This window comes from Dama dama, chromosome 23 (genome assembly GCF_033118175.1).
Source record: "Dama dama isolate Ldn47 chromosome 23, ASM3311817v1, whole genome shotgun sequence".
NCBI classification, from domain to species: domain Eukaryota; kingdom Metazoa; phylum Chordata; class Mammalia; order Artiodactyla; family Cervidae; genus Dama; species Dama dama.
In genome coordinates this window covers 69,890,846-69,914,510 of record NC_083703.1, presented here as the reverse complement: position 1 = coordinate 69,914,510, position 23,665 = coordinate 69,890,846, and the positions used below count along the sequence as shown (strand labels likewise).

At 43.3% G+C, this 23,665-nt stretch overlaps 1 protein-coding gene across 4 annotated transcripts in view; it reads left to right on the top strand.

Annotated features, from left to right (window-relative positions):
* ZHX3 (zinc fingers and homeoboxes 3) overlaps positions 1 to 23,665 on the top strand; it is a 111,316-nt gene that overhangs the window by 13,245 nt on the left and 74,406 nt on the right. Inside the window, exon 2 of one of the 4 annotated variants that reach the window (XM_061127281.1) lies at positions 5,801 to 5,932. The exons of 2 other annotated variants lie outside the window; for them this stretch is intronic. The gene's annotated coding sequence lies outside the window, so the exon portion shown is untranslated. Of the gene's footprint in view, positions 1 to 5,799; positions 5,933 to 23,665 lie in introns of those variants that run through there. One more of the 4 variants, XM_061127284.1, reaches the window with a different exon arrangement.

Genomic DNA, 23,665 nt, shown 5'->3' with positions numbered 1-23,665 from the left:
TATTCCAGCACCCTGTGTACTTCAGCTGAGAGTATCTCTGTTGTAGCCCTGGAGTGTGGCTCTGAGAGGCTGGATGCTGCAGGGGAGATGCCAGTGGACTGTGAGTTGGGAGTCCTGTCATCCAGTCCTGGCTCCTCCATTTACTAGCAGTGGGACCTTGGACCCACCTTAACGTCTCCATTTCTACATTTGCAAACTGTTAATTATAACAGCACTGATGATAAGTGATGCTGATGATGGTTGTGTTAGATGAGAAAACGTGTTTCAAAGTAATTTGAAGAGAATTGTTGTTGTTCAGTCACTAAGTTGTGTCTGACTCTTTGCAACCCCGTGAATCGCAGCACGCCAGCTTCCCTATCCTTCACCATCTCCTGGAGTTTCCTCAAACTTATGTCCATTGAGTCAGTGAAGACATCCAACCATCTCATCTTCTGCCGCCCCCTTCTTCTCCTGCCCTCAGTCTTTCCCAGTACCAAGGTCTTTCCCAGTGAGTTAGCTCTTCATATCAGGTGGTCAAAGTATCGGAGCTTCAGCTTCAGCATCAGTCTTTCCAGTGAATATTCAGTGTTGATTTCCTTTAGGATTGACTGGTTTGACCTCTTTGCTATTCAGGGGACTCTCAAGAGTCTTCTCCTCCAGCACCACAGTTCGAAAGCATCAGTTCTTTGGTGTTCAGCCTTCTTTATGGTCCAACTCTCACATCCGTACATGACTCCTGGAAAAACCATAGCTTTGACTATAGGGACCTTTGTCAGCAAAGTGATGTCTCTGGTTTTTCATATGCTGTCTAAATTTGTCATAGCTTTTCTTCTGAGGAGCACGCATCTTTTAATTTCATGGCTGCAGTCATGGTCTGCAGTGATTTTGGAGTGCAAGGATAAGGAGTATGCAAATGAAGCTGGTTTCATCAGACCACGAGTGATCCTAGATTCAGGCTTTTGTATAAACTTTCTTCTTTACCACTAGAATCCTCTCCCTTGCTCTCCAACTATCTAAATTCAGCCTATATTATCTAGAGAAATGCTAGTTCTGGCAACAGATAAACCCTGCTGAAATCTCAGTGGCTTAAAACATTTTCATGTTTGTTTTAAATCCAGGCAGCCATGGAGATGGGGGGAACCCAGACTGATGCTCTGCCATCTTCAAACCATGGTTTCCATGGTTCCTGGGGTCTGTCGACATCCAGGCAGCAAGGTGGGGAAAGAGAAAGTCGATGATCAGGAGGCTTTAATGCTTCAAGCCTAGGATGGGGGCTGGTGACTAAGGCCAGAGGAGAGATGGTTGAGAGGAGGCATTTACTGGATGGGAGATGAATGTGGGGTGTGTGGGATTTAGCAGGCACAGAAGGGTGGCGGGGCCTGAGGACAGGGAGGCAGGACTGTGGAAGAACAGACAGGCCCCTCATCCAGCCTCGAGGGACAGAGCCTGGGAAAGGGGAAGGGCCGAGGGGCCCAGGACTGGCTCCCCGTGATGGGAGGCACCAGGAAGGTAGGAGAGAGGCCCCTGGGTCAGGGGAGACAGGGAGGCGAGAACCGGGGTATGCACACACCTTCTGAGATGAGCTTCCTAGAGCTGAGGAGGCAGACCTTGTTCATTTTTTTCAGGATGAGAAAGCTGGTGAAGTGATGCCTTGACCAGAGACACACAGTCAATACACAGGAAAGAAATGAGCTAGGACTTGAGGTTTTTGAGGTCTAAGCCCCTGGCGGTGAGAGCCAGGACATGTCCCACCTGGAGAACCAGAGAACTTGGACTCTGAAGATAGCTAGAGGTGTGAAGGTGGGGAGGGGAGGAGAGGGCCTCTGCAGTGGCAGTTCCTTCACAGGTGATTCACCCTCTGGCTGCTTGGGTTGGAGCAGGGAGGGCAAGAGAGGGGCGATGCGGGCAGAGGGAGCAGCCTGAGTGAAGCTCCTGAGGCAGAGAAGTGCTTAGAGGGTTTAGGGACTGAAAGGAGCCCGGCACGAGGGCCAGGGCGTGGGAGGATGCTGGGCGGGGGGAGTGGGGCCCTGGGCACACAGTGTGGACGGGGAGGTGAGGGTTTCTTCCCAGGGCAGCAGGAAAGCATTGTACACTTTGGGTGGGGATCACAGTGGTCTGATTTATAGTTTTAAAAGACCACTCAGGCTGTTGTATGGAGAATGGGTGGAAGGGAGATCACAGTGTATGCTGGATGCAGTGGGTGAGGGAAAAGGAGGACTTTAGGACGGAAGTGAGTCTGGAGCTCAGGACAGAGGTTCAGGCTGGCAAAGAAAATTTGATGCTGTATTTCCTGTTGGCTCCCTCCCTATTCTCAGCCAAACTTCCTCTGAGTAGCCTTATCCATAGTCTCCACTTCCTTACCCTCTGCGCTCTGGCCTCTGTCCCTGCCACTTCCCTGAAATGTCTCGGGCAAAGGGCACTCCAGGCCCTTTATGATTAGCCAAGTCCAGGCCTTTGACCCTTGCCTGACCTGACTTGCGTCCAGTCACACTCTGAGCCTTTACTGCCTTTACCGGCTCCTTAGCCCCCTGTCTCTCTGGTCCCTCTGTGGTCCCCAAGTCCTTAGGCCAGTCCAGAAATGAGAGCATTACCCAGGCTTCTGACCTTGGTCTTCCTGAGTTTCCTCTGTGTCTCTTAGAAAAGGAGGAGGCCTCCCCTCTTTCATCAAGACAGTGCCTACTTGCCTTTCTGCTTTATTTCAGGTACCCCCTCCTCCAGGAAGCCTTCCCTGACCCCTCAGACAGGGTTCTGCTTCTCCTCCATTTCTCCTGGCGCTTCATGTGGGTATGGTGGCACTTAGCACCCTGCTTATTTACCAGTTCCCTCAGCCTGACGGTGCTGGAGGGATAGAGTTATGACAAAATGCCGTGTGATCTAGGACAAAGAGTGCTTTCTCCAGCTCAGGTGGAAGCCACACTCCATATGAAGGTGCCTCCCCCTGATTGTGAGTCTTTTAGTAGATCATTCGTTTCTCACTGGGTCTGAGGGCTGTGAAGTCTGGTATAGTGTCTTTTGTGAACAGAAGGAGTTAATTTAACTGTAAAGAATTAGTAATTGTCTCCATCTTCTGAAAGGAAAAACATCTGAGAACTTAAGAATATGAATTGCTTCAGAAGAGCTTCTGAAGACCTGCATGGCCTGGTAACTTGGTTCTCCACTCCCTTGTCCCCACCCCTAAGCCTGTTCCCTGTGCCTCACATTTTGTGATTCCACAATTCTGGGTTTGACATTACAACTGCCTCCGTGACGAAGAGCACCAGCGTTCTCCTGGGCTCACCTGTGCTTGCCCTTGGAGGCAGCAAATGGGCTGAATGCAAGACAAGCCTCTGCCTTTCTATCCTCTTCTCCTGCTGTTGTTATTTAGTCGCTAAGTCATGTACAACTCTTCTGTGACCCCATGGACTGTAGTCCGCCAGGCTCCTCTGTCCATGGGATTTCCCAGGCAAAAATACTGGAGTGGGCTGCCCTTTCCTTCTCCAGGGGATCTCCCAACCCAAGGATTGAACCCACGTCTCCTACGTTGCAGGCAAATTCTTTGCCATTGAGCTCTTTCTCCTGCTGACCTGGAGTGAAAAAGAGGTCGGCAGAGACAGCAAAGCATACACAGCTTGCATCTAGAATTTCAGTAAGGTCTTGGGCGGTTAATGTCACTAAACTCCCATGCTTTGCTTTCTGATGTCTTTTTCTACCGTTTTGAATTCTTTCTTTCTGTCTTTTCTCTCAGTTCCAAATCCGCTTTATCTTTTTTGGCAGGTGAAACAAAGACGAGAAAATGTTGAATCACTTTCTTCTCAGTGGCTTGATTTTTAGAATCTTTTTTGATTTATTCCCCCCCTGTGGTTAGTTTTCTGAGCTTAACAGAGTGAAAAGCAGAGATGCCTTTGACTAAACGGAGCTCTTAGGTTTGTTACTCAAAACAATGCTGCAGGTTTTACTTGGGCTTTTTGAATGTAGTGTTGGGCTGATTATTTTCTGAAAGAATAAAGAACTATGAGACTGTTATTTATTCTTAATTTTAGACACCTCTCAGATGAAGTAAGACTGCCTAAGTGTGTGTGATAATGGACTGAGTCTTGGCCCCCATATTACTCTCTCTCGAGAGTTTGTTGTTATCAGGATGAGAAATGCTTGCACGCATGAGCCCCACTCTGTTGATTCCCACTTATGTTTATTTCTGGTGTCCAAAGAAGACAATAGGATACGGATGCTCAGATAGGAAAGGATGCAGAGTTTTCCAGTGTACCCACTGGTGAGATGCCAAGTCCCCTTCTTTGTTTTCTTTTTGGTATGATTTTATTTCTTTATTTATTTATGGCTGTGCTGGGTCTTTATTGCTCAGCAGACTTTCTCTAGTTGCAGCCAGCAGGGTCTGCTCTTCATTGAGGTGCATGGGCTTCTCATTGCAGTGGCTTCTCTGGTTGCACAGTGCAGGCTCCAGGCGCACAGGCCACTCCCCCTCTTATGTGCGGGACCCCTCTGTTAGCTTGAGAACATTCTTCCTCTCAGGAAGCTGCAATCTCTGACCCTCTGGATTTACTTAGTCTTTTCCACAACATATAGCATATTCAACCTTTTAAGTACTTGAAGACAGCTATCTTCCCTCTTGTTGCCCAAGCTTTTCTCTGTAGACTAGGAATTCCTAGTTTCTTCAGATGTAACCTCCTTCCTTATTCTCCATATTGTGATCTTGGTAGAGCATCCCAAGGTCTTGTTAGCTTTTTCTGGTGGCTCCACCTCTTATTGAGCTGAATCTTAGCTGAAACCCACCCTCGTGGAACCCACCTCTGAGTAGAGGTTCTAAAATATCTATTTAACAGAATATTTTTTTTATCTCAGTAGTCTTATGTAACAGTAAAGCTTTTTGTTACACTTGATAATGTTGTAATATACTTTCCTTTAAAAGAAGACAAAGGCTTTTAAGTCCTAGGGTGCAGGTAAAATGCCAGCGAGGCCAGGGAATTTGATTTTTCGCCAGAGGAGGCTTAAGCTAGTTCAGTTGGGTCTGATGATAAAGGCTGGCATTGACTGTGCCCTCACAGCATGCCTGCTGCTGGGCCGGAGTTGTTACCCATATCATTTGGTTTAATACAACGACCCTAGTTAATAATGATATCATGACTAGCAGATACTGTTGTTGGCCTTATTTTAATGATGAAGAAACGGAGTTTTAGAAGGGGTAGGGACTTGCCACATGTTTCACATACTGTGTTTAGTTGCTCAGTCATGTCAAAAGTGTGACCCAGACCTTGAGCTCTTCCTGCTCTCTGCCACCTTTCTGCTGGGCGAGGCTTTATGTACAACGCCCTTCTCGTGTGCTACATGTTTAGCTCTCTGATCTTCTTAATTAAAAGGTAAATTTTAAAAAGAAAGAATTGAATGGTTCTTTGCAACTCACCAGGGCATCTTGAAGAGTGCTCTGTACATGGTGGGTGCTGACAGGTTAGTTCTGTGTCTCCAGGCCCAAGAAAAAGAGACTGTACTCTATGAGGTCTTCAGTCTGGGGATGACTGGGACTACTTCAGTCCCCAGAAGTCCATTTTGAACCAGGCTATCCTGGTGGGCGAGGCCTGACTGAACTTTTGTGTGCTTGGGCAGCTGGCTAGCACTGACCAGAGGGATGGGCGTGGCTGTCGGGCTTCAGGTTGGACCAGCAGCGGGGACTGAATACAGGGATCTGGTGTCGGGTCGGTCCTGGTTCTTCCTTGCACACTCGCCCTCTGTGAGCCACAGGGCCCTCCTTTCCTAGGAACTGGGAGGGAGAGAAGTGTCTGAGTGGGGAGTTGGTTACTCCACGTTTTTCCTCTGCTCTCTTGGAGGTTAGAAGAGCCCTTTCGGTGTTGGAGCGTCAGTTCTTACGGCTTATTTCCCAACTCCTCACTTGAAACACTGACCCGGTGGGAACTACGGGACTTTGGAGGCTGCTATTTCTCCTTCCTCAGCCCCTAAAGAATTGGTGAGTTGTATACCATTATAATAAACTTGGGGTAAAACCGGAGCTCTTTAACTGAGCCTGGACTGAGGAATTAAAATACCGGTCTACCCAGGCCCTCACCCCCCAGTTCACAGGACCCAAGAGTTTAGGAACTGATGTTAATTCCCCTGTGGTCTGAGGACAGTGGCTCAGTTGAAGGCCTGCTTTAGGCCTGTTGGGGGAGCACAGGCTAGGCTTTGCCAGTCTGGTTTCTTACAATCATCAGATTCTGCCTGCATGTGCCTCTCGGCCTCAGATGAACTCTGGAACTGCCCACTGCCCCTGTGATTCAAGGTAAAAATGCTGTAGATGGAATGCTTTCGATAGGCCTTTATCGGTCAGAGTCCTGACAGGAAAAGCTGATATTCTCAATTTAGAATCATTATGGATCCTAACTAGGTTCGCTTAAAGTGGTGTGGATAGCACGTAGAGGAAATCTCCAGGGACAGAGCAATGGTGAACTTACCACCCCAGCTGCAATGGGAGAAGTGGATGGAGTGGTCTTCAGAAGCCAGAAGGGCTTGTCATTCAGAAGAGGCCACCTTGAGAAGAGCGGTGACCTCTGGTTGAGGAGTACAGCTGGCAGAAGTAGAATATTGCTAATATTGCTAAAATTGCTAACCTCACCCTTTCCTTGCCCCACCCCCCAACTCTGTTTCCTTCCCTGACCTCTTTCTGGGACTCTGCTTTGGACATACGTGGGGGGCTGTTAATGGGATCCATAGAAATCAGTCTGTAAAAAAAAAAAAAGAAATCAGTCTGTAGGGGTAGGAGCAAGGTAGGGATGGGAAGAGAGTGTACCTGGAGAGCAACAGGAAGATATTTGACAGAAGGACCACGTGACTTCACAATAGACAGAATGTGTGTGTTTAGTGGAAGGTGGGAAAAAAGGATACGGTAAGCATTTCTTGAGCATCACCGTTTACTGAGGATTTTCTCCTGACCCAGTCACATTGCAGGGGTAAGTAGGAGTGTTTCCATGTTATAGAAGTGGAAAACTTGAACCCAGGTCTCTTGGCCCTAAGTCAGTTCAGTCCTGGTGATGCCCGTGGTGACAGATGGTAGCCAGGTAGCCCTCACGTCTGACTTTCTCTGAGCCCATTCCAGAAAGCCGCCCTTCGTGGCGTCACTGGGAGAACTGGGGGGACTGTAAAAGAGCTGCTGTGTGCTTTTTTTCCCTTCATGTCTATGAACTTGAAGAGAAGGGGAAAGAAGAGGGAAAAAACTCAACTTGGCATGAACGATGTTAACTGAGATCAAATAAGGTGAAAAGCAAAATAGAATCCAGAAATTTAGTTTTGCTTTTACCCGAAGTTTATAGGCGGCTGCTGTACAAAGTCCTTCTTACTTTCCACAAATGTTAAGCACTTTTCATTACGTGAATCTCATTATATTTTACTTTTGGTAATTTATGAAAAATAGGTTTATAAAAGACAAAGAACCAATTGAACATTAAGGTTCAACTATGTGTCACCTTTGTGTGATTTCATTTTTTGCTAATGTACAAATTATTACACTTACAAGTTAAAATTATTTTGGTTCCTGGAACATTCATTGTAAAATTATTTATTGAACAGTCAACAATAAAGTAGAAATTTTAAATTAAAAAAAGAGGAATCCTAACAGCCAAAAAGACAAAGCTTAAACTTTTTCCCCCTAATTTTTATTATATGCATGCATAAATTTTACATGGCTAAAATTGTACAGGTTTATATTGTTGTCACTATGCATATGTTTACAGGTAATGACCTTCATGATTATTTAAATAGTTTATTAATTTACCTTAAACATTCTCCTACTTGTTGGATATCATTTACCCTGCTTTATACCAAAAAAGATTGGCAGTTTTGTCAAACATATAAGTGGTTTATTTACTATTATTTTTCTTTATAAACATTGTTCATTTGAATCTTCCTGCATTTAGTTTCCCCACCTTCTCCCTCTTTTGTTCTTTCTGACAGAGGGAAAGGAATTGTTATTTTTTTCAGAATAATTTCTCAGAAGTGGGATGGGCAACTCTGAAGGTATATCAAGGAACATTAAATATAGAAATTTTAAGGGTCTCTGAGAGAAGTAAGAATACAATTAAAATGAGTCATTAAGCAGAGCTGTTGCTTAAAATGTTGATGTGGAGGATTTTTATTAAATCCTTGGTTTAAAAAACTACTGCTAAAAGAGAAATTATACACCATTTACGTTTACATACAAAATTTAGCTGAAACCCTAAATTGTGATTAAGTTTTAAAAAATTTGTTCTTGGCTAAATTGAATATAGTGTAGTTCTGAACAGATTTTTTTATTTGATTAATGATATTGGCCCCAGTTATCCTGCAACTCTGGAATATAGCACTGGCGTGGGAGTCCCCTAGGCTACTCCCTGGGAGGCGTGCGTCCCCTCCCTAACCCATTCTGCTCAGCCTGGGGGGCCCGGCCATTCCATCTGTGCACTCTTTACAAAGCTGGAGCCCCTCGGACAGAGGGGCTTCCTTTGTCTGGGGCCCTTGTCCTCCACTAGCCTTCCATCGACCACAGCTCCGCTTTCTGGGACAACAGACAAGTTTCTTCCACTAGTCAGGAAAATTCAGACAATTAACGATTCTGGTTTTCCCTCTGTCCTTAGTTCCTGGCATTGTGCCTGGCACATAGCAGATGCTCAGAAACACATTTGCAGAATGAAATGTCTTGAGACAGCCCTTCAGATGTGTGAATTACAACCACGATGTCCCCACTTAGTCACCTCTTCTTCGGGTTTAATGTCCTCTAGGTCAGCCATTCCTCAGGAAAGACTCCAGGTCCCTTTCCCTCCCACCCGGGTTCTCACCATCGTCTGTGGCCACAGTTTGTTGTCAGTCACTCTGTTAGAACACATGGCCAGGTCTGCAGCCTGTTCTCCAGAACTGGTCTCGTGTGCAGACATGCAGTCAAGTGTGCATTACTTTTTTTTTTTTTCTCGTTAGCAGATCGCTGGTTGCTCACATCTTTGCACGTGGTCTGCTCTCAGGCCTGGCCTCTTCCAAGAGGTGCTTGTGCAGTTGAGTGTTTCCTCCTAGATGACTGTCACTTGGGACTTGCGGAAGGTTCTTCAGTATCTTCTGTGAGTCATCAGTAAAAGTGAGAGGCAGGGGAGGCCCACGAAGAGCTCTGTGGAAACCTCCCTCCACGTGGACGGTAATCCCCTAATCCTCGGCTTTTCTGAACTGTGTGGCGTGCATGCAGATGACCTGGGGCTTTGGCTAAAATGTAGGTTCTGATTCAGTAGTTCCGCGTGCAGCCTGAGGTTCCATCTTTCTAACAAGTTGCCAGGTGATGCTGATGCTTGCGCGTTGATCAGGTCATACTTTGAATAGTGAGGCCCAGTTTTGGGGAGGAGTCGATGTGAAAAAAATCCTTCCGCATTTGGATAGCTGTGCTGTGCCCATCAGATGCCCCGGAAGATACTCTCCGTTTCAGATTCTTGATCCCTTATTCAGAGGTTCCTCTCCTACCTCGCTAAGTAAATGAGGAAAACAACTGTGGTACTGTTTCGCCCTCTTGCCAGTGGTATGTACCTCTCTGTGTATGTCTGGTTGGACCCTTTATTCCAGCCTGACAGGCTGTTATCCAACATATTTGGTGTCTTTTCAAGTTTCTCATCTTCAGGACATTTAATAAAGTGCTCATGGAAACTGAGCACTTTAAAAAAGTTTTTATTAATATAGTATAGCTTCATATACCAGAAAGTTACCCATAGTAAGTGGATACTTAGTTTTTAAAACATTGGTTATAAGATACAGTGTTCCTGATAAAATTCTTTTATAAGAAATATTATAGAGCATCTAATTTTTTTTTTTTTTTACTCTACTGGAATTTGGAGAAAATGGATGCATTGTTGAAATCACATTCCTAAGCTGAAAGAGCCTCATGTAACTGGCGGCGTTTCAGTAACAGATTAGCAAGTGAGTCTGGAGAACACCGGGCAGGGAGGTCATGAGCACCTGACCCCCCTTTTCTCCAAGCTTTTACTCTCTTAGCTCATGGAACCGGTACTTTTCTTTCACTCTTTGTTCCAAGCAGGTAACACTGTGGCCAAGACTTTTTTGGTCATTTCAGGGGGTGATTATTGTGTCAGAATTTAGAGAAAAAAAAGTATTTACACTTATTTTGTAGAACTTACTGTGACCTGACCAATAAGGTGTGTCTTATTGTTAGGGATTCTCTACCTCCTTGTGAGATGAACTGTTTCCTTAAAGCCAGAGGATTCGGCTGAAGTTCTTGACAGAGATGTTTTGCTTTGAAACATTCTGCATCCCTAAAGGGTGGATGCTTCTAGCTCAGAGTTTGTGCTTAGAACATGACTAACTTTTTTCTTTCCTGAGCAGGCCTCTAGGATGCAGTGTTCTTGATGTGGGAGCTTATCAGAGTCACTTTGAGATGGCAGCCTACCCAGTGCCTTCATTGTGGGCAGTGTAGAACCTGAGTGGCGCAGTTATTGCAGCGCACACGCATGCACACACATGCTCACGGAGTCCTGCAGTCCCTTAAATTTTACCTGTGCAGCACCATTTCCTTTTTTTTTTCCCCTAGTGGAACAGAGGAGGTTTTTTTTACTTGAAAAATAGTTGATTTACAGTGTTTCAGGTCTATAGCAAAGTGATTCACATATAAATATATCTGCATGTGTGTGCATATATGTATATGTATAGTAAGAGAATGACATTCAATATCTAGTAGTAACCTATAATGAGAATCTGAATATATATATATATACACACACACATATATATTTCCCTGTGCTTTACAGTAAGTCCTTGTTGTTTATCTATTTTATATATAGTAGTGTGAGTCTGTTAATCCCAGATTCCCAATTTATCCCTCCGCCACGTTTCCTTTTTTTGAAAACAGTAGGTATGTCCACCACCCTAGAAGGCGTGCGTCCACTGAAAAACCAAAACCCCTCTCTCCCTGGGTTCTTAAAGCCCCTCAGCCCTGAGTTCATCACTTGAGCCAATGGGGGACAGAGGTGGAGCGACATGTTGCTACCATAGTTCACCCATTAATCTCCTCCTTGTCCGTGCTGGTTTTCCGAGACAAGTAGGTTGTTGCCCTGTTCTTTCAGCAGCTCACAAGCAAGCACAGATACAGCAGTAACTATGCTTTCCCTTTAGTACTTTTTTTTAATTTCAGTGGTTTTCTAATATATATTACAAGCCTCCACTAGCCCATCGTGCAGCCTCCACAGTGTCAGCACCTTTCTAATCTTATTTCATTTCTTTCCCATCCCTTTTTCATCCTCTTCCTTACCCATAACCATACACCGTCTTTCCCCTGGCCCGCTGTCTTCTGGTCTTTGAAAGCAAATTCCAGATGCCCTGTCGTTTCATCCGTAATACTTCAAGTATGGAACATGACAGAGAAAGCTTTTTAATTGAAGTCTAATATACATAAAGAAAGATGAACATAGTGTAGAGGCTGGTGAATTTTCATAAACTGAATGGGCCTGTGTCAGGAGCACCCAGGTCAGCAGCAGAGCACTACCATTATGGAGCTGTGGACTTTGGTCTTTTCTGGATAAATTCAGTGTTAATCTCCAACTTGTCCTTCACTAAATATTCTGAACCTATTTTGGTGCATAATTGAAGCTTTTATGGTATGTTTACAATTTAATTAAGTAAATGTAAATTTTCTTTTCAATACATAAAATAGTTTGACTAATTCTGGCTTAAAGAAAAAAAAGTATTATTAGTCTCAATTAGTTGATTACTTCATCACTGTTGATGAATGTGTTTGGATAATTTTGACTCCTAAATAATAAAAACAGTGTCTTCCAAACATATCCTAAGAGTTAAATCCTGTAAGTAGACATTAAATTGGGAAATCCTAATCACAGAAGAGAGACAACAGTAACAAAAAATAAAGCCTCAACATTGAAAATGATCAGACTGCTTTATTTTCAGTGAAAAATAAGCAGTAATGCTCATATTCAGTCCAAGTTGAAAAGTAGTGACTTAAATGATTTATCAATGATTGAAAAATACTAAAAAATAGTATAAATAGTAAAAAAAACCTATGACTGTAGTGCCATTAATGTACCTAAAATTAGTAGTAAGTTCTTTAATGTCATTTAAATAGTATATTAAAATTTTCCTTAATGCTCAAAAATGGTTCTTTTAGATTCATACTTTGGTTGATGGCCCATATAAAAATTACTAAAGATTTGGAAGATCTATTTCTTAATCCATCTTTTATCATTTTCATATAACCACTGCTTTCATAGAGTGCTTATTCTCTGCGCTTGCTAAGTTAATTACAAAGCCAAGTGTCATTTCTATTATAATTATTGAATCTTTGATTAGAAGAGAAGATACTTTAAAAATCAATCCAGCCAACTTTTCCAAACCTATACTCACTTGGTTTAGTGCAACAGGCAACTTACAGACACTGCTGTAGCCCTCCTTCTGCAAAGTCTTTTGTATTATTCTGGATTTACCTCTTCCCTGGCAGCATTTCTCATCTTACTTCCATACATTCTCAAGTTTTATGTGAATTCTACTCTCTTATCTTCCGATTATCATGTAGACAGCTTACCTTGAGGTTATGTGATTCTCCTTCCACTACTGAAAGGAGCCCTGCTTGGTAGGGGGGAAAATGTCTGGGTTGAAATCTCAGTTCTCCCATATACTGTGTGACCCGAGGCTGTGTGTTTAACCTCCCCGATTATTTATAACATGTTTAATTTCTTTTCAGTGGCCTGCATCAAACAATACCACAAATTGTTTAAAATATCCAAAAGTCCCCCAAATTTGTAAGCAGGGAGGAAGGAAATTACTGGGTCACCGCTTGTCTTCCCAAATTACAACTGATAGGGAGCCAGGGTGGGAGGCCCCCGATGCAGAAGTTGGGAGAGGAGAACAGGAAGGGAGATGGTGAGCGGTATTTACTGAGGCCCTGTAATCGCTTTTCCACGTGCTCACTTGGACCTCGTGACTGCCCTGGTGATTTTATGACCAGGGTAACACTGTGTCTGCCAAGGTAGCCAAGTGGTTTAAAGCAATAGTCTGGGTTGAAATTCTTGCCTTGCCCCTCTGTGACCTAAGGCAGGTCCCTGGGCCTCCCTGTGTCTGATTCCTTGTCAATAACAGGGAGGTAATGGGCGTCTGTTTCATAGGGTGTTGGTGAGGGTTAGATGAAATTAGCGTGTAATGTGCCAAGCACCGTTTCTGTATGTAATCAGCGCTCAACAAGGCAAAGGGCTGCTTATCCTTTACTTCTTTTTAGATTTAACTCCCTTTTTAGAGGAAGGCTGTGGAGTTTTTAATAGCTTAATGATTTTTAAATTGTGACCACAGATTTAGCAGATTTTTCAGCAATCACAACAGAACATTGTCAAGTACTTTCCTTTCATATAAGTACTTTCCTTTCAAACTTGTCATCTTGAAACCCTCTTACTTACTCCAGTGTTGACTGTAGCTCAAAATATATTTGGACTTCTTATTACTAATTTTTAGTGTATAGGTGTCTTTTTGCTAAAATTACAACTAGGACCAAGGTGAATTCTTACATAATTAAATCTATTCAACAAACTTTTATTGACCACCTACTGTGTGTCACCTGGAGAAGGCAATGGCACCCCACTCCAGTACTCTTGCCTGGAAAATCCCATGGGCGGAGGAGCCTGGTAGGCTGCGGTCCATGGGATCACTGAGAGTCGGACACAGCTGAGCGACTTCACTTTCACTTTTCACTTCCATGCATTGGAGGAGGAAATGGCAGCCCACTCCAGTGTTCTTGCCTGGAGAATCCCAGGGACAGGGGAGCCTGGTGGGCTGCCGTCTGTGGGGTCGCACAGAGTCGGGCAGGGCTGAAGCGACGTAGCAGCAGCAGCACTATGTGTCACCTACTGCTAGACACTGGGGGATAGCAGTGAGCAAGTAAGACAGGGTCATCTCCCTATGGCATTTGTCATCTAAGGGGCAGAAAGCTTTCACCACCTTGGATTTTGTAAAAAAAAAAAAAAAAAAAGTGACAGCACTAAATGACATTGTTAAAATCAATGAAAGGAAAAATGCGAGTTTTGGAATATTTTATAGATATGTCCAATACTTTTTGGTACAAGGTCACATCCATGACATGTTACCCAAAGGATGACAGATGCCTTTTTTATGAATAAAATGAGATGTACTGAGGAAAATGCTGATCTGTATCCATGCAATGATGTAACCAGCCCTTTAACTTCAGATTTGAAGTAAAACAAGGAGCTCCTTTATTTCTTCTCCGTTTGTGACATTGGAGTCACTCATTCATGAACTTGAAATCGGAAGCACAGTTTCATTAACCAACACAACTGAAGCTAAATTGTCATTCACCAGTGGCCTGGTGATGATTGAAAATAACTCTTGATTATGCACTTGAGTATTGACCCAGCTCTGATCTGGATTGGAGCTGGAGAGTCCCAGTCTCCTCAGAGGATACTTCTTGGCCCCGCCACCCTAAGAACAGGGAGACAGGAGACCAGCTAAGGACGCAGCAGAGTGGAGGGAAAAGATGTTTTTTCCTCCATTACAGTTTCCAGTGACCGTGAAGGGATGGCTGGGACACTCGCTAGCTCCAGAAGCTGCAGAGGGGGTCTTGTGAAAACTGACAAAAATCAGTGAAAAATGAGAATTCCTACTAAAGTCAGCTCTCCCAGATCTCTGTCTGTAGTGCTTGGTCAGGAGAGGAAGACAGTTGCGTTTTACCCCTTCTTCCCTGTTCACAGTCAGCTACAGGCAAGAATACTCCAGGATACCATCACTTGAACAACTTGGAGACCAGGCCAGTGGACTGAAAGTGCCTCTTACTAACTGCTTCTTTACTCACCTCACATAGAAACCTAACAAGGGGGCATTTACTCTACTGCCTCCTGAAATGAGACACAACTCTTTGAATGGACAGACTGATTTCCGGGGCTGAGACTGATTCAGGTTAATGGAGAAGGGGCCTAGTCCCTAAAGAATGGTGTGTAAGTTTATAAAGAACCTGCCAAGGGCTTCCCGGGTGGCTCAGTAGTCAAGAATCCGCCTGCCAATATAGGAGACACAGGTTCGATCCCTGGTCCAGGAAGATCCCACATGCTGTGGAGCAATTAAGCCTGCGTACCAGAGCTATTGGGCCTGCGCTCTAGAGCCAGTGAGCTGCAACTGATGAAGCCTGCATGCCCTAGAGCCTATGCCCTGCAACAAGAGAAGCTACCACAGTGAGAAGCCTGCGTATTGTGACTAGAGAGTAGCCCCTGCTTGCTGCAGCTAGAGAGAGCTCGTGCATAGCAATGAAGACCCAGCGCAGTCAAAACTAAATAAATTATTTTTTGAAAAAAGAACCAGCCAAGCTTTTTGTGGTGACACATGTGACTGATGGATCTTTTGGATTTAGATACCCGCAGTGGTTTCAATATACATTTAGTGTTACAGTTGTTCCTGGGTCCTTTGCAAAAAAACAAACACAGAGCATCTGTTAGGTTCCATTCATTAATGTGTCTAAAGTGTGTTGACATCTTAAAACTTTCCAAATATTTATGTTTATTCAGTTTTAACATCTTAATGTTGAATAATTGCAAATAAATACATTTTATTGTTGTTGTTCAGTTGCTAAATCTTGTCCAACTCTTTGCAACCTCATGGACTGCAGCCTGCCAGCCTTCCCTGTCCTTCATTGTCCCCCGGAGTTTGCTCAAACTCATGTTCATTAAATTGATGATACCATCCAACCATCTCATCCTCTGTCGCTCCGTTCCCCTCCTACCCTCAATCTTTCCCAGCATCAGGGTCTTTTCCAATGAGTTGGCTCTTTGCATCAGGTGACCAAAGTATTGGAGCTTCAGCATCAGTCTTTCCAATGAACATTCAGGGTTGATTTCCTTTAGGATTGACTGGCTTGATCTCCTTGCTGTCCAGGGGTCTCTCAAGAGTCTTCTCCAACACCACAGTTCAGAAGCATCAATTATTTGGTGCTCAGCCTTTGTGGTCTAACTCTCACATCTGTACATGACTCTTGGAAAAACCGTAGCTTTGACTAGATGGACCTTTGTCAGCTAAGTGATGTCTCTGATTTTTCATACGCTAAGTTTGTCATAGCTTTTCTTCCAAGGAGCAGGCGTCTTTTAATTTCATGGCTGCAGTCACCATCCGCAGTAATTTTGGAGCCCAAGAAAATAAAATCTGTCACTGTTTCCATTTCTCCCCCCAACCTATTTGCCATGAAGTGATGGGACCAGATGCCATGATCTTAGTTTTTCTGAATGTTGAGTTTTAAGCCAGCTTTTTCACTCTCCTCTTTCACCTTCATCAAGAGGCTCTTTAGTTACTCTTTGCTTTAAATAACATATATAAATAAACATAATTATAGCGCCCTGAGATTCAAAAGAGCTTTAAAAATAATTTAGGATTGTCATCCTTATAGTGCAAAAATGCATTCAGCCTATGTCCAGCACCTCTGGTGATAGAGAATGTTTAACTATAGAGGAGGGGTGATGGGCATATAACAGAAAGGTCAGAATTTGTTAAAAGACAGGAATGGTAGTTATCTGTGGAACACTTTTAGGCCCTATCTGTAAGTACAGTTATTTTTAATGTTATTTTTCCCAAATAACATTCTGGCCACTTAAGACTTCTCTCCCGCAGCCCAGTTTCTGCCTCTGGACTTCCAGTTTGTAGCCCTTCCACTAAACTCTGACACTGGGCTTGAGAAACACCCCAGGCTCTTTTTAGTTTTCTTAATTTGTAACTACCATGGCAGTCCATCCTAAAAGAAGTCAGTCCTGAATATTCATGGGAAGGACTGATGCTGAAACGCCAATACTTTGGCCACCTGATGTGAAGAACCAACTTGCTGGGAAAGACCCTGATGCTGGGGAAGATTGAAGGCAGGAGGAGAAGGGGACGACAGAGGATGAGATGGTTGGATGGCATCACCAACTCAGTGGACATGAGTTTGAGTAAACTCCAGGAGCTGGTGATGGACAGGGAGGCCTGGTGTGCTGCAGTCCATGGGGTCGCAAAGAGATGGACATGATGGAGCGACTGAACTGAACTGATGGTAGTATATGGTTTTAACTATGTATTCAGTTAGCTAATATTTTCCGTGACTATTGTGCACCCATCACTATTCTAGGCAAAAGATATGATGGCACCAAGCCAAAAGCAGCTGCCTCCACGGAGATGGAGAGTTCCTGAATGAGTAGCCCTAAAGTTGCCGTGGAATGTTAAATAAAGGAGATGGATCAGGTCTGAGAGAGATGATGATTCTGGCTTGGGACACAGTGAGCATGGCAGGCAGTGGACCATCTGATAGCAGATACTTGATAGCAGCTAACTCTGTAGTTGAGAGAAAACTGGCTTTGGGGTTTGTTGGCACGGAAGATGGAATTTGAAGCGATCAGAGCAGAGAAGATCAGCAGGGAAAAGTGAGTGGTCTGAGAGAAGAGAGTCTGGGATGGCAGGCTGCTTGGGGCCTTGCAAAGTATTGATACAAAGTAGTTGTTTATGAGCTTATTTATTTGGTCAACAGTTGTGTTCCTTTTGAAGTAACAGTGTAATAAGCATTCATTTTTTTGGTAATTGTCACATTATGAAGCATGTACAATTTTCTTGTTACTTTGGGAAACTCTTCTATTACAAAGGTTGGAGAAATGGAGGTTTTTGTGTAATAACTTTTCTTTCTTTTCTCTTTTTAGATTTGTGTAAATAATTCACAAACTTTTAGCAGCCAAAAATTACACAGGTACAGAGAATAACATTTGTCCCTTTTATCTTTCTCCTCCCCTCTTCCCATCCAAGACTTTTCAGAGACTTTCCATGTACTGTTCCTGAGAGAAGTTGTGTTCTGAACAGTGTCTGGGTTGGAGATTGGAGGACGCAATTCCTTGTGTGTGTCTTTGACTCACAGTGACTCTGTGTGTGTGTGTGTGTGTGTGTGTGTGTGTGTGTGTTTTAGTTGCTCAGTTGTGTCTGACTCTTTGTGATCCCATGAAAGCCCGCCAGGCTCCTCTGTCCATGGGATTTTCTAGGCAAGAATACTGGAGTAGGTAGCCATTCCCTTCTCCAGGGGACCCTCCCAACTCAGGGATCGAATCTGGGTCTCCCGCATTACAGGCAGATTCTTTACCATCTAGGCACCAGGGAAGACCCACAGTGACTGTAGATGAGTTGTATTAATGTTCATTTGCTACCTCCCCAGGACATGTACTTGCCTTTGCCCTTAGTGGTGGGCGACCTCATTCAACTGCATGGTTAGTAGATAGCTGGAGCTCCATGTTGTAGACTTTTAGAAGCTCTGCTACAGCTGGACAGATGCAGGTTAGGGAGAAAATCTCATTTCCAAGGTATAGGATATTCTTGGTGTGTGAACACATGCATATATGCATAAGTGCAGACACTTATATACACACATGTACGTACCCAGATGGAATACTTGAAGAGTTGTGGCTTATCTTTGGTGATGGACTGAATCGTGGGTGTTATTACTTGTATCAGTCTCTAGCTGATCAAAATAATCATCTTTAGGGAATGTTAGTGAGAAGTAGTCACGAGACACTGTGCATTTGATTAGGTTCCTTATTTGCCCAGTTTCTCTGCATGTAATGGACCTAGGTTTCTAGAGTTGGTGTTTGACTGTCATTAGAAGTGACTTTGTTAGAGGCAGTTAAGAGCCTAAGTGTGTCTAATGGACCTGTGCAGTATTATCTCCACAGTGTTAAACGTGCATAAAACAGGTGCTTGAGGCAGACTGTTACTTGGTAGGGAGGATGAGAAGAGAAATTCTGTGATTGCCCTTAGCGTTTGCAGCATTATCACAGGATCTAATATTTAAATGAAGTTAGTCCAGAGCAAAACCACTGAAAGGGTGCTTAGTATTTTTTTTGACAACTTGCTGATCTCTGGTCTTCCCCATTTTGGTGAAGTAGTACCTTCATGGATGTGGTTGGTAAAGTCAGAAACCTGGGAGAAACCCCCCAAATATCTTCATTGTGCCTTCCTACTTAAATGGTGGTTTTAGGGGGCTATAGGATTCTAAGTTTAAAATGATTTTTTTTTCCTGCAAAACTTGGTAGAAAATGTTTCATTTGTGTTTTAGCATCTGGTGTTACAGATGTGAAGTCTGGTACAAACCCACTTTTCCTTTTGTTATAGTTACACCCTGCCATCTTCCTCCACCTTAGATTGCCAGGGTCTCTTTCTTGAAATTAAAAAATCTTCACCAAGTTGTATTTAGGTGTTTCTTTTTTCAATGTTGATATCAACCATTGGCAGACCCTTTCAACATAGCACTCAATTTCCTCTTCAGAACTTCAGAGAAATTTGTTCATTTTCTTTCTTTGACAATTTTCCCCTCTCCATCCCTTCACCTTTAAAAAAAATAGATATATATTAGACATACATTGGATCATCTAGATTTATCCCCCTGCACCACGTTTCTTATCATTTGGTTTGGGAGAATTTATCTGTTCAGTTGTTCAGATCACTACTTCTATCTTTGATCATACTCCTTTTGCTATGCAGGCTTCCCCGATGGTTCAGTGGTAATCTACCTGCAGTGCAGGAAATTCAGGAGATGAAGATTTGATCCCCGGGTAGGGAAGATCGGAGGAAATGGTAACTCACTCCAGTATTCTTTTGTGGAAAATCCCATGGAGAGAGGAGACAGACGGGCTGAAGTCCACGGGGCCGCGAAGAGTCAGACACGACTGAGCTTCAGGAGTGCAAGCGCTTTTGCTCTACAGAGATTTGCTGCAGAGGACTTTAAAAATGACTTTTTAGTTCTGTTTCTCTATTCTCCAGTAGTAACTTTTAGTACTGCTTTTCTCCACCTAATATCCTTACAGATCTTTGAAATGGTGTCTTCACAGATCTTTCAGAGAATGCAAAACTGATTTTGTTTCCTTTGTTAATAACCCTGTTTCCTCTGGGCTAGGTTCATCTATTCAATTTGGTGCCTGTTTTCAGGCATCTATTGTTTTTCTTACTGTTTTATTCTTAGTTGGTTTTCTGTTCATATTTCTAAATAAGGATCCAGGTCAGAGGTGCATTAAATTATCTGGAGAGAATTTAAAGCACTTTGGCAGTATGAGTCTTTAAAAAAGTTCATACTCTTTGACCCAGGGATTAAAATACTGACAGTTTATCCCAAGGAAATAATTATAGGTTAAGGCAATAATTTATGTACAGAAATGTTTATCTCCACTTTATAAAGTAAAAAAAGCTCAAATGTACATATTCAAGTATCTGACACTGAGCAGTTGTTAAATTTTGTTACATCTCTGCAGCTAACAAAATTCTACAGGCAAAATGAAACTAACAAAAATAAAAGTTTAGATAGACTTTAATGAGATAGGGAAAATGCTTATGTAGTTTTTAGTGATGCTAAGTGAAAAAAGACATACTCTGAAATGGACTTATCTAGAATATCAACTCTATAAGAAAAACATACATGCAAAGAAAAGTAAAATTAACAGTAGTGATTTTTTTTTGTTTGAATTATGTGAGTTTTCCCCCTTATAGTCTTATACTTTTCTGTATTTTCCACATTTCAGCAGTAACTATATTATAATCAGGAAAAAGAATCAATATTACTTTTTAAATTGCCAAGCTGTCTCACAGAGAAATAAGAATGGCCAATAATCACACAAAACTATTTAATTTCAGTAGTAACAAAAAATGCAAAGAATGCTCAATGACATGGAAAATGTTTGTTACATAAATTTAAGTGAAAAAATAGTAACAGTATGCACATTACAATCTCAATTTGGTTAAAATAGTGTGGTGTCTGAAAATGTTGACTGCTTATTTTTGGACAGGGAATATTTTTCAGATGACTTTTAATTTTCTTCTTTATGCTTATGATCTTGGAGTATGTGAATTTTCTTCCCCTATAGTCTTCTGTATTTTCCAGTTTTCCTATACTGAATGTGTATTACTCTTACAATCGGGAAATTTTTTCACACGTTTTTAATGTGTGTAATATCGAATTAGTCTTTCCATCCTCTACACTAGACTTTGTGCTCTGAAAACATTCTTAAAATATTTAACTTGGATGTTGAGTGAGAGAAATTAGAGGGAATTCTTTATCAAATTCAGTCTTAAGACTTAAATGCTCTGGCATAAATTTTACGCTACTTTGAAGAGGCTTATCTTTGTTTTGTCTTCAGGAGTATATTTGAATACTTTGAACATCTTGCCTCTTCCTCAGAATGGTAGCTACATAGGTGCAACATGACAGAAAATTGTATTTTGCTATATTTAATAAAGACTTTGGAATTTTTTTTTCTGAAAATTGAGATACAATTTATATTCAGCAAAAATGTGCAGATTTTAACTGTATAGTTTAATAAGTTTTGGCAAATGTTTACACCCATATAAATACCTCCTCAACAATCTATAGAACACTTTTGTTGCCTCAGAGAAGTCCTGTCATGCCCCTTCTCGTCAGGCTTCACATCCGAATGTTAGCTCTGATTTTTACCACCATACATTAATCATGTTTCTTCTAGAACTCCACATAAATAGAATCGTACAGTATATTCTCTTTTACGTGCAGCTTCTTTTGCTCAATGTGATTTTGAGAGTCTTCTATATTGGAAACTTTTTTCTTTTTTTGGCTGCAGCATGTAAGATCTTAATTCCCTGACCAGGGATCGAACCTGTGCTCCCTGCAGTGGAGTCATGGAGTCTTATCCATTGGACGGCCAAAGAAGCCCTCTTCTTTTTAATCACTGAGTAGTATTCCATTGTATTAATCCCACAGTTTGTCTGTCCATTCTCATGTTGACCGATATGTAGGCTGTTGTCCAGGTTTGGGCCATTTTAAAACCAGGGATGCTGAGTTTGTAGCTGTGTCCTCACCGCCCCCCACCCCTCCCCTGCTTTTCTTTTCCTGACGAGTAGTGCTCGCAAATCAGGCCTGGTTTCCAGGAGCTCGTAACTAAGACCACCACAAAGAGCTCAGAGAACGAAAGTGAAGTGGGCCCGCCAAGGCCAGGGCAGATGCCTCTGGGGTTTAGCTCCTGGGCACAGATTGGCAAGCCTGCAATTAACTGAAAGCTCCTTTTATAGAAAGAAAAGAGAGAAAGAGCTCAGCGGTGAAAGAGCCTAGGGCACCCGGCTGGGGACCACAAGAGCCATTACCACATTAGATCCAAATCACAGCCCTTGTTTGAGGCGACAGAGGACGCTGAGTGTTAAGTACAGGAGCGTGGGGTGGGGGCTTCCTCACCCTAGCCGGCCCCGCAGCAGGTGTTGCCCGAGCGTCCATCTGGGCTCCCTTCTGCTGGGGTTTCTGGGGTGAGGGGAGCAAGGAAGCACTTGCTGTGTGGCCCCTGACTGCTCTGCCAAGAGAGCTACAGAAAAAAAAAAAAAAAAAAACTTCACAGCCTCTAGGGCACATGATTTGATAATTGAGAAAAAGCTTCCCCCAGGCCCAAGTGGCTGTCGCGCATTCAGCTTTATTACCCAAGAGCAGCAATTATGAGTCTAGGTTTGAGAGGCCCAGGATGTCTGTCTCTGGGATGGGAAAGGACCCAGCACCCCCTTCGTCCATTGCATTCCTTGTAGAGTTCATTTCCATCTGCTCTACTTCTCAACAAGGAGAACACGGCCTTTACCCCATTTCACGGGGCCCTGCCACTTTCTCCCGCCTTTCCCCTGCTTCTTGACCCAGAGTCAGATGAACGGAGTGCAGACAGAGCTGAGGAAGTGTGGAGAGAGAAGTGCAGTTGCTCAGTCAGAGTGTGCAAACTGCTCTTAGAGGCGGGGAAATGGTGTGGGCCCTAGAGACGGGACCCCGTGAGGCAGTGGTGGCACGAGAGCAGAGGGTGCCCTCTCCACCAGCCCTGTGATAAGGGCTTTCCAGTTCCTGAAGAGTTGGTGGCAAAATGCACGCCTTGAGCGTGACCATGCTGACGAGCTTTGCTGTAACTGTGCTGTAAGGATCCTCTGATCTTGGCAGGACATGCAGCCAGCGAGCTGTCTACTCTGTGTCCCCCCGCGGCCAGCTGTCCCCTCCCTGTCTGTTACCTCACTGCCTCAGGTTCTGCCTGCTTATCTGGTCCCCATTTCTTGCCCAAGTCTACTTTTTTTCCCTTGTCTCATTTTTTGCCCTTTTCAACTTAAACTTTCTGGTCAAAAATGAAAATAAACCAAACAAACATCAGACCTTCTAACTTTGCCTTAGCTAACATTCCCTGCCAAGGCACTGACCCTGAGCACCTGCCAGAAGATATTTTTATTGCCTTTGGTTTCATTATAGATGACAAAATACATGGAATTGGATTTCTTTTTCCCAGGATTTGGTTGCTAGTTGTTTATCTCAAGACCAGATGGTATTTTCTGATTGAAGTTATTTATAAGCAGCTTGATTCTTAAAGCCTTTAAAATTTTTTTTATTTTATTTTTAATTGGAGGATAATTGCTTTACAGTGTTGTGTTGGTTTCTGCCATACATCGGCATGAACCAGCCACAGGTATTCATATGTCCCCTCCCCCTTGAGCCTCCCTCCCACCTCCCTCCCATTGCACCACTCCAGGTTGTCACAGAGCACCACCTGTGAGTTTCCTGCCTCGTACTGCAAACTCTCATTAACTGTTTTACATATGATACTGCATGTGTTTCGGTGCTACTGTCTCAAATCATCTCACCCCCTCCTTTTTCCACTGTATCCAAAAATCTGTCCTATATCCCTATGTCTCCTGTGCTGCCCTGCAGATAGGG